The sequence below is a fragment of the Heterocephalus glaber genome, unplaced genomic scaffold (assembly GCF_053883595.1).
Source record: "Heterocephalus glaber isolate CG9 unplaced genomic scaffold, H.glaber_assembly_v1.0 deba00001689, whole genome shotgun sequence".
NCBI lineage: Eukaryota > Metazoa > Chordata > Mammalia > Rodentia > Bathyergidae > Heterocephalus > Heterocephalus glaber.
The window spans coordinates 5,169,194-5,179,495 of record NW_028258414.1 but is presented as its reverse complement, the minus strand read 5'-3'; positions in this window follow the sequence as shown (position 1 = coordinate 5,179,495).

The window sequence follows — 10,302 nt, the reverse complement described above, 5'->3', positions numbered from 1 at the left end:
GGTAAATATTGGTCAAATTTCAGATCTTGGCTCAATAAAGTAACTTTCAGGCATTGTCCTTGAGTTTAGAAAAACAATTTACATAAAATAAAAAGTAATGTATTTTTCCTGGGACAAATGCAACCTTTTTTTTCAGCATGAAATTTCAATTTACTCACTTTTCAGAAAAAGTTCATACTTTCAGCCTGTGTAGATTGTGTAATCATGGATTAAACTATTTAGGAAAAGTGGAGAAATAGTGGTATGCAAGGGGAATCTACTAACATGCTGAGAAGTCAGTAAGCCTACATTCCTAGCAGGTGACAACATGCTCACCAACAGAACGTTGCCTAATGGTGCTCTGAGGGACTGTTGAAGACTGAAAAAGCAATTTTTGTGTAACACATTTGACTTATTTTGGCTCTAAAACTTAAATTTTCTTTCCTTCTTATTTACTTATTACATGTTTACAGTATAAAATGTTTCCATGCCTTGCGGGGACTTGGTACATGTGTGTAGCACATCTTAATTCCTTTTTTTTAATCCTCTTCCCCTTCTCTCCCTCCCTACTTCTACATCTCTTTCTCCCTTTCCCACTTGAGAAAAGTCTGTCTCATTACCTCCTATTATCTATCTTTTGCTTTGCTCTTTATTTTAGATTGCTCTTATAAGAAAAACTATGCAATATTTAAGCTTGTGTGCCTGATTGATTTCACTTAACATTATAGTCTCAAGATGCATCCATTTTCCTACAAGTGACTCAAATCTATCCTTCTTGATGTCAGAGTAGGACTCAATTGTGTGCAATTGTCACATTTCCTTTATCCATTCATTTGTTGATGGACATATAGGCTGCTTCCAAGGGTTGGCTACTATGAATTTTGCTGCTATAAACATGGTATGCATGTATCACTGTAATATGATCTCTTTAACTCTTTAAGGACGATACCAAGGAAGGGAATAACCGGGTCAAATGGAATTTCTATTTTTAGTTTTTTAAGGACCCTCCATACTGATTTCCCTAGTGGTTGCACTAGTTTACATTCCTATAAAAATGTAGAAGGATTCCCCCCCCACACACACACACATGCACACATGCACACACCACAGCCTCACCGGCATTTGTTATTTTTTGATTTCTTTATGATGGCCTTTCTTTCTGGGGTAAGATGGAATCTCACTGTTGTTTTAATTTACGTTTCTCTAATGACCAGTGATGTTGAACATTTCTGCATGTTTTTATTGGTTATTTGTACTTCCTTTTTTTGTGAAGTATCTATTTATCTCAGTTGTCCATTTTTTGAGTGGGTCTTTTATTTGGAGGGGTCTAATTTTTTTTAGTTCTTTATATATTCTAGATATTAGTCCTCTGTCTGAGGAATAGCTGGTAAATTTTTTTCCCATTCTCTAGGCTAATTTTTCACTCTGTTGGTTGTTGCTTCTGCTGTGCTTTTTAATTTGATATGATCCCATTTGTTGATTCTTGATACTATTTCCTGTGTAACTGTGATTGTGTTCAGAAAGTCCTTGCCTATGCCTATGACTTCAAGAGTTTTACATATTTTATCTCTCCACAGGTTAAGTATTTCTGTTTTTGTTTGTTTGTTTTTGGTACCGGGGATTGAAATCAGTACCTTGCACTTGCAAGGCAGGCGCTGGAACCACTGAGCTAAATCCCCAGCCCTAAGTATTTCTGTTTTAACATTTAATTCCTTGATCAATTCTGATTTTAGTTTAACACATGGTGAGAGATATGGGTCTAACTTCAATCTTCTTCAAGGATAGACATTTTTCCTGGTACTCTTATTAAAAAGGTTCTTTCCTCCAGTGTATGTTTTCACTCCTTTATCAAAGATCAAATAGTTGAATGTGCTTGGATCCTCCTTTTGGTTCTCTTGATCCTCATGTCTATTTCTGTGCCAGTACCATACTGCTTTTATTACTGTAGCTTTGTCATATAAGTTCAAATCTGGTATTGTGATGCTTCCTGCTTTGCTCTTATTATTCGAGGATTGCTTTTCCTATTCTGGGTCTCTTCTGGTTCCATACGAATTTTAGGATTGTTTTCTACAGTCTATAGTGAATGCTGTTGGTACTTTGACTGGGATTGTGTTAAATATGTATCAATTTTGGAAGTATGACCATTTTGACTATACTGGTTCTGCCTATCCAGTAGCAGGGTACATCTTTCCATTTTCTGATGCCCTCTTGAATTTTCTTTTTCATATACTGTAGTTTTTGTTGTAGAGGTCTTTACTTTAGTGAGGTTAATTTTTATGTATTTAATTTTTCACGGTGCTGTCGTGAATGGTATTTTCCCCTAATTTCTTTCTCCATGGGTTCATTATTAGTGTACAAGAGTGCTATTGATTTTTGTGTGTAGATTTTATATCCTGTAACATTACTGAATTTGGTTATTAATTCTAGGAGTCTTTTGGGGGCTTCTATGTAAAGGATAATGTCATCTGCAAATAATGATAATTTGACTTCTTCCTTTCCTATACATTTCCCTTTTATTTATTTTTTCTTGCTTAATTGCTCTTGCTAATGTCTCAAGCACTATGTTGAACAGGAGTGTGGTAGTGGGCATTCTTGTCTTATTCATGATTTTACAGGGAAAGCTTTTAGTTTTTCCCTTTTTAATAAGATGTTGGCAAACAAAATGCAATGAATTTATGAAAGTCATAAATGGCTTTTATCAAATTGGGATAAGGTTCTTCCATACCAATTTTCTTCAGTGTTTTCATCAAAAAAGCATGTAGAATTTTCTCAAAGGCCTTTTCTGTGTCTATTGAGATGACCATGTGATTTTTGTTCTTGTTTCTGTTTATATGATGTATAACATTTATTGATTTGCACATGTTGAATCATCCTTGCATCCCTAGGATGAAGCCTATTTGGTTGTGATGTATGATCTTTTTGATGATTCATTGTATTCTGCTTGCCAATATCTTCTTGGAGATTCTTGCATCTATATTCATTAATGAGATTGGTCTATAGTTCTTTTTCGGTTGGATCCTTGTCTGGTTTTAGAATCAGGGTTGATAGAGACCACCCTGAGCGAGCTATAAATTCATAAATTGGCTTTTCATATTTAAAGTCTGAGTCTGCCTATTAGCCCACAGTGGCTTGCCTGAAGAGCCAGCAGTTGGTGTGTGGGAAAGGAACAACTCCCCACATCACTGGTTACAGCAGAGGTCTCAATGATCCGTGACGCTGTGACGTCTTAGATGGCAAGACAATAGTGCAGCTAAGGGCAGCACGACTCATACAGAAAACTTCCATAGAGGCAAAAATTAATCCACAGGAAGAAACAAATTTCCAATTAATCAATGATCTGTTCCTACTAGAATATCTTGTTCCCTTGTTGGTAGGAGCCTGCTTGCATCAGTGCTCTCCACTTCACTGTTCCCTGCACCGCTCCTTACTCCTTCTAGAAGCTGGATGTTTAATAGTGGCGAGCTGCAGAAGATGGTGTCTTAGCCTGATAAGAGCTCTGACCATCCTGGGGCCCCCATTTATGCATTAAGATCTTGCCTTTTTAAATCATCCTACCGTTCCCTTGGTCAGGTGATTGGGGGTTTGATCAGCCTCCAATACAGGGTGATGATAGCCTCCAGGAATAATTTTGCTTTTTTTTTGGTACCGGGGTCGAACTTGGGTCCTTGTGCTTGTGAGGCAGGTGGCACAACCACTGAGCTAAATCCCTGGCCCTCTAGGAATAATTTTGAGAGTACTCCTTCCCTCTCAGTTTCATTGAAGAACTTAAGAAGAATTGGTGCTCGATCTCTGATGTTTTTGAAGAATGTAGCAGTGAACCCTTCTAGACCTGGGGTTTTCTTAGTAGATATTTTTATACTGCTTCAATTTCATTGCCTGTTATTGGATTATTCAGGGTTTTTAAATCTTCTTGGTTCCTTTTGGTAATTAATATATATCTAGGAATCTATCAATTTCATCTAAATTCTACAGTTATTGGCATACAGTCTTATAAAGTAGTTATTAATAATCTTGATTTTGACAGTATCCATTGCAATTTCAAGTTTTTCATTTCTGATTGCATTGATTTGGATCTTTTCTCTTTTGTTTGTAAGATTGGCTAACAGTTTGTCTATAGTGTTTATTCTTTCAAAGAAACAACTCTTTGATTCATTGATTCTTTTGTATTTTTGTCTAAATTTCATTAATTTCTTCTCTGATCATTATAATTTTATTTCTTGGACTAGCTTTGGGTTTAGATTGTTCTTGTTTTCTGGGACCTTGAGGTACATTGTTGAGTTATTTGGGCTTACTCTGTTTTTGTGATTTGAACATTCACAGCTATATACGTCTCTCTTTGGACTGCTTTCACTGTGTCGTCTAACTTCTGGTATATGTTACTGGCATCATTGTTTAGTTCTAGAAACTGTCTTATTTCTTCCTTGCTTTCTTTTTCTTATTTAAAAGTGTATTATTTAGTTTCTATCTATTTTCATAATTTCTGTCATTTCTTTTGCAATTGATTTCTAGTTTCATTGTGTTATAATCAGAAATTATTTATTGTATAATTTCGGTTTTTTTTCACCATTCAAGAGGCTGAGGCAGGAGGATCACCATGAGTTTGAGGCCAGCCTACATACTAGGCTACATACTGAGTTCAAGGCCAACCTGGACTGCAATAGTGTGACCCTGCCTCAAAAAAATTTTCAATTCTTTCAAATTTATTTAAACTTGCTTTATTAGCTAGTATGAGGTCTACTTTAGAGAAAGTTCCATGTACTGCTGAGAAGAATATGTGTTCTGCTGTTTTTGAGTGGAACACTCCGTAGATATCTATTAAATCCATTTGTTCAGAGGTTTTGTTCAACTCTAATATTTCTTTGTTAATTTCTGTCTATTTGTTCTATTTGTGTTAGTGGAGCATTGAGGTCCCCTACTGTAATTGTGTTTATGTTTATCTGATCTTTTATGTCCAGTATTACTTGTTTTATGAATTTGGGCACATCATGGCTCAATGCATATATGTTATAATTATTATCTCTTCCTGTTGGATTGTTCCCTTAACAAATATATAGCGACCTCCTTTGCCTCTTTTAATCAGTTTTGGCTTGAAGTTCACTTTGTCTAAATGTCGGTTAGCTAAATCTCCTTTTCTTCAGGCACCTGTGGCATGGAAAATTGTTTTCTATCCTTTGATTTTTATTCTGTAAGTTTTTGGGTGTTAAGTTTGTTTCTTGCATGTAGCATATTATTAGATTTTGTTTCTTGAAATATTCTGCCAATCTGTGTCTTTTGATTGGGGAACAGACTATTCACATTGAGAGTTATTACTGAGAGGTATTGACTTATTCCTGTCATTGTCTTATTTTTCTGTTGCTGATTCTCTTCCTTTCATTTCTACTTAATTGGTTATTCTACCTATGTATTCATTCTTTTAGACCTTTTGTCATTGTTAGCTTCATTGTCCCTTTCTAAGATATCCTTGAGAATTTTTGAAGTGCTACGTTGGTGGCCATGAATTTCTTTAGATGCTCTTTATCATGGAATTATTTTTATTTCTCAATCAATTTTTAAAGATAGTTTTTGCAGGATGTATCATCCCGTGTTATGGCTTATATCTAGATGTTCCCCCCAAAACCTCATGCACACATAGGTATAGTTTCTGGGGATGACTGGATCGTTAGTGCGTGGTGGTGGATTAATCCACCAATTGGTTTAACCTAGTTCTGGGTGTGCGTGATGCATTTACTGAAGACAGAAGACCCACTCTGGGTGTGGGTGAGATCAACCAATAGGCTTGAAGCCTCGGTGGAATAAAAAGGGAAAGAAGAAAAAAGTCTCACTGCCTTCTGCCTGCCAAGCCATGAACTCTTTGTCTTCTGCCTTGCCACGTTGCCTTGGAGCAAAGTGGTGGCCTACTTGCTCCTTTAAATTTATTTACTGATGATGACTTCCCCCTTTCCTCTGTAGACCCAAGTCTAGGCTGCCTTTCAGGTACCCAGAGGCTAGCAGAGTCTTTGTGATCACACACACAAGGGTTTGAATCTTTGCCTTTCCCTTTATCAGCTAGATGACCACGCTTTTTCCTAAGCATCAGAACCTACTTATAAAGCCCTTCTTTATGTGGCTGTGCCACAGAGAAATCTAATACTTACTATGCCTAGCACGGTGGCTGAAACATGGTACTAAACACATTTTAGAACCTTTCACTCTTTCTGATTCCCTACTTTAAGAATCCTTGTCTTGGGCCGGGGATTTAGCTCAGTGGTTATGCTGCCTGTCTCGAAAGCACAGGGACCCGAGTTCGATTTCCAGTACCAAAAAAAAAAAAAAAAGAATCCTTGTCTTTATTTACTATTGCTTGTATCACTTATGTTGGTATGTCATTGTTTTAAAAAATAACTCACATAACTTATCTACCAGTTCTCACCTATAAGATTGGCAGGTACTGAACATGCTACAAGTGTGGGGGGAAATCCAGTAACATCATCCATCATGAAGAAGAAAAAATAAAGCTAATATTTGTCGAGCAGCTCTATGTACCACCTTCTTCTGTGCTGAGGACTTTCAATGTATTTTTCCCCTTTCATTCTTCAAAAGCGTGTGGTAGTTAATATTATCCCCTTTTACTAAAGAAGAAGTGGCCGTCAGAAAGGCTAATTCACTTGACCAAGAGTCACAGATACTAAATGACAGCTGAGATATGAATGTATAACCAGCAGCCAATGCTCGCAGGCTTTTCACAGAATTCCCAGAACATCTATGTGTAGCCAGATGTGTAGATGGAGTCGTGCCTTCTGTAATGACTGTTAGAAACTGGATCCGCAGCAGTGCTCTAGCTCTGATGTCATAAGAGAGCTCGTATTTCTGCTCCACCAGCTGCAAGGTGCCACAGAGACGGAAGGAGGGATTGTCAGCTCCCTGATGAAGAGGTCTCAATTACCCTACCTAGAAGAAAAGCAAGACCCTCTAAGCCCATTCTATTCAGACTTTTCTCTAATAATATAATTATTAACCCCTTCTGGCGACTCTCACACAATATGATTTTGCTCTATGATAGATCTCTTTTATCTGTGTTGATTTTAAATTGCTAAATTACTGGCTTTAGTAAAGAAGCATATGAACTCTTAATGAAATCTAAATCTATTGAACTCACACTGAATATTTAAAAATCCTGATGTTCTAGAATTTCTTTTAATGGACTCAGATATTTGATGAACGTCTTACCCAAAACAATAAGTATTACATTACTTTAAAGTTCTGGCCCAAATGTGGCCTGTGTCTAATTGTTATCACTACTTTTCATTATTAAAGTAAAACTGTGGTCAAAATCCATAAGGGGATGAGGTGTATAGTTGTAACAATACACAGGTAACAACAACAACAAAACAAAACAGAAAATGGATGAATGTTTCCTTTAAAAGGAAGTACAAGTGTTGATGAAGCTATAAGGCAAACCAAAGTTTCATGTGTGGTTGGTGGGGAAAGTAGAATAATGCTGCCACTTTGGAAAACAGTTTGCCAGTTTTGTTTGATTTTGTTTTTATAGTCAGCTATACATCTACCGTATGGTAATTCAGCTCTTCCACTCTAGGTGCTTTCCCGAGAGAAATGAAGTCATGTGTCCGTATTGTGTCTTGTACTGGAATGAATATTCACAGCAGCTTTATTGTAACTCCAAACTAGTGAATAGATACTGAAGTCTAGCTTCCCTGCTTTAAGCTTATAATGAGCTCCAACATGTAAACAGCTCAGAAGTCATCACTGTCATTCTTGCAATAAGAAAAAAAAAATCAGAACTAACTGGACGTTAGAAACTTTTCTTGGACCCATGAGAGATTTGAAGCAGCAGGACCGAACACTACCCTGAAATTTGGAGAGAGACTGAGTGATATGGAGGAAGAAGTCAAGATCACAAACTGATAGAAATTTCAGGAGTTTCAGGAGCCACAAACCGATAGAAATACTTAACGAGTTTCAGGAGCTACAAATTGATAGAAATACTTACGTGTCTATGTTGGTAAATTGATGAAGGCTAAATAAGGGCTAAATTAAGCATGAGATACTCCTTGGACCCATAGTCTTGAGTTGGGGGGCAGAGGTTTATAAATGGCACATATGTATGAGTTTTATTTCCAGAAATTATCAGATTCTCATCATGAAAAGCTGAGAGAAAAATCTTAAAATAACCATTTTTAAAAATGGCCATTTTTAAACATTCCCAGAACATTTTCTATAACAAAAATGTACCCAGTAAGAGAGAAGGTCTTTACCAGAACCTTATAACTTTGTTAAAGACCATTTATTGACCCATCCCCAGCCCTTCTAGCTCCCTCATCTCATATCAGGGAAAAAATACCCTAAAAAACTAAGACCACAGTCCAGGGACAATAGTCCGCTAAAATACTGACATGTAATCAAAGGATTATAGACAGCTGTTCCTCCCTAACACATACATCACAGGGCTCTGGTATGACAGTGGAGAACAGCTGAAAAAGGCATGAGGCAGATACTCTACAAAAGCATTATGTCCAGCTTCAAGGGGAAATTACAAGGCACGCTAAAAGACAAGAAAAACAAAACAATGTGAAGAGATGAAACAAGCATCTGAATCAGACTTGGGTATGATACAGATTTTGGAATGATGGCAGGGATTTAAAATAACTCAAATTTATGTATTAAGGGTTATAGTGGGAAAAGTAGGCAACACACAGGAACAAATGTGTAATATGAATGGATGTAAACTTTACAGTTGTCAAAAGGAAGTGTTAGAAATTTTAAGCACTGCAACAGAAATGAAGGAAGGCTTTGATAGCTTCCTTAATAGGTAGAGCATGACCTAGAGGCAATCCGACACCTTGTTGTATATCCAGGCAGACTTCCCAAACTGAAATGCAAAGGGAAAAGTGATGAAGGAAAACAAAGAAACAAACAAGCACAGAGCAAAATATCCAAGGACTGTATGACTAATTCAAGAAGTGTAATGTGAGTAATTAAAGTACTCAGAAGGGAAGAGAGAAAGGAGCAAATGAACTATTTGAAGTAAAAGAGCATAAAAGTTTCCCAAAGTTAATGACAGACATCAAGACATCAAAGATCAGACAAGTGAAATGATGGACAGCAGTATTCTAAAGAATGAGAGGGAAGAATTAAGAGTATACTCTTTTATAATATACCCACACTACCCATTGTGAAAGTTGTCAGGATGAGCAATATAAAGGAACAGACTATCCACCTAGCAACATGGGTACATTTGAAAATATAATGCTGAGCCAAAGAAGCCAGACTTCCCCAGAAGAACATATACTTAATTTTCCCTTTTATGTAAAATTCTATAAATTGGAAACTATTTTTTGTTGTGTTTTGTTTTGTATTGTTTTGTTTTTTGAGACAGGGTCTCCTTACGTAGTTCAGGGTGGCTTTAAACTCACAATGTAGCCCAGGCTGACATTGGACTCACAGCAATCTTCCTGCCTCAGCCTCCTGAGTGCTAGGATTTCAGGCATGTGCCACCATGCCCTGCTAGCTGAATTGCCACCTAATTTATAGCAATAGGAAGTAGACCAGTCATTCCTTGGAGATGGGAGAGGACAGGCAAGGAGGAATAGGAGAGAGGGATTACTAAAAGCATGATTAAAACTCGTAGACGTGATGGATATGTTCATTACATTGATTGAAGAGGTGGTTTTATAGAGCATATGTGTCAAAACTCATAAAATTGTTTGCTTTACATGAGTGCAATTTATTGTATGTCAGTTATATCCAAAACAGTTTTTTTTAATGGGCTTACCTGAGGAGAGACAGTGATATGTACCAGAGCAGTGGGCATGGATGTCTGAGAAGTCTTCCTACCAGTTTGTGGTTTAGTTGCTGTAATCTTTGCAGCTTACTCAGCTCTTTTGTATCTAAGTGCTTTCTATAAAGAGGGTATTGTTACTGATTCAGAATGTGTTCATAAAAATCTGATTGTGGGCTGGGGACTTAGCTCAGTGGTTCCGCCACTTGCCTCACAAGCGCAAGGTCCTGAGTTTGATCCCTGGTACCAAAAAAAACCCCCAAAACAGAAACAAAATCTGATTGTGAGTAAAGGATGTGTTTGTCTGTGGACATAGGTTTTGGGTGTAGGTTTTCAGAGCTCGCGTGGAGCATCAGTGCCAATATCTGTATCTTACTTGCTGACAGTTGCTGCATATTCCAGCAGGCAGCCAAAGAGGAAAAGGCACCATGGATGGAATTTCTCCAGGTTTCATGGCCATAGCTGAGCCACATGGTTTTCCCAAGCCGCAAAGGGTTTGCACAGGCATGGCTTTGTTTTCTAGCCTCGATAGCACAAAACTGAAGGCA